Genomic DNA, 1,656 nt, shown 5'->3' with positions numbered 1-1,656 from the left:
GAGATGGAGAGAGCCAATGAGAGAGCACGAGCTCACCCTGAACATCCACTGAACCGTGAAATAAGAGAGATCGGACTGAAATGAGCACAGCAGCATAAAAGAGAGCGAGAGGAGGGGAGAAAGCCTGGAGAGGACTGGAGACATCCGAATCATCAACATTCAGATCGAAAAGTCTGACAGTTACATCCATTCATTCATTCACTTCATCCATGCCATTTCGAAAACTGAGCATTTATAAAGCACAAAATGCATTAACAAAATAATAATAAATAAATAAATAAATAAATAAATAAATAAATAAATAAATAAAATGTGTGCTTCATGGTAATTATTGCTTGGGAATATGCATTTAAATTTTATTTTATTTTATTTTATTTTATTTTATTTTATTTTATTTCATTTTATTTTATCGAAGGCTCCCGAAATCGCCCTCTCGCGCTCATTGGACTCCTGTCGCTTCCACGCGTCACCCGTGACCGTCTCTTTCCTGTTAGATTGACCCTGTTCACTTCACTAACTCCATTTCCAGCCCAGGATTCCTTCACAGAGCACGCGCAGGTTTACAGTCGCGAGAGCCGCTGACGCGTGACGTCTGAACATCAGCCAGCAGCCGAACACGTGATAAAGACTCCTCATCGATCTGAACTGAAGACTGTTTTTTTTTTTTTTAAGCTGTTGATTTGAAAGCTAGATAACACTTTACATTGTGTTCTTAATTACACTTAATTAACCATGCTGTTGTGATCAATTATTACAAAATGGAAAATGTGCAACATGGGTGCAGCAATAAAAGGTGTTAAATATATAATTATATGTGTCTTTGCTAATGGATTTGTATCTTACAATTTAGTTTGAGCTCATGGTCCCTAAACTAGATTGATAAATCTTGAATATCTTGATAAATATTTTCCCTTAAGTCTAAAGTCATCTGACTGATTTTGTTAAACCTGAGTAAACTCTGGCACAAACAGTATTGGGAATAGCACGCCACTTTCCCGTACGATCACACACATTCTTTTGAACAATAGCAGGATATTGCCACCTTACCCAGACCGGAAACATCTCTACAGGCAACCGTCACTTCAATGCCTGAATAACAATTACAACATGTGCAATGCTAAATTCTTACATTCATTAACCGACATAAAACTGACCTTATTCTATGCATTATATATAATTATTTTTTTATTTTATTCCTCAATGTATCTTGCCTGAGTAACTCCTGGAGTTTTACAGATGGCGGGACTAAAAACCCATTAATGGCTGGATGACGCACTTCCATCCGAGTGAGAAACAATAAACAGTGCTAGTGTTAGATCTCAGAAGCTGTCTCTCTCTCTCTCTCTCTCTCTCTCTCTCTCTCTCTCCTTTGTGTTGTTGATTTAAAAAGTTGTTACTGCAATCATATCAAGTAGTAATAAGTGAACTAAGAATTCCAGACAGACGAGTGTGAAAGAAATGAAGAAAAAAAAGATATTCAAGCATGATTCATAAAAACTGTTCTCAGTTGCTGTGGTCTAGACTCTTGAAAGTTAATAAAAAGTGGTTACGTGAAGAACCTTTAGCATCCTTGGGATCCTTTCCATTAGACAAAAGCTACTTTATATAATTCAAATTTTTCAGGACTGAATGATGTTTTAGCAATCAAAGGTTAAA

The sequence above is a fragment of the Carassius auratus genome, chromosome 43 (genome assembly GCF_003368295.1).
Source record: "Carassius auratus strain Wakin chromosome 43, ASM336829v1, whole genome shotgun sequence".
NCBI classification, from domain to species: Eukaryota; Metazoa; Chordata; class Actinopteri; order Cypriniformes; family Cyprinidae; genus Carassius; species Carassius auratus.
This window is presented reverse-complemented; position numbering follows the sequence as displayed.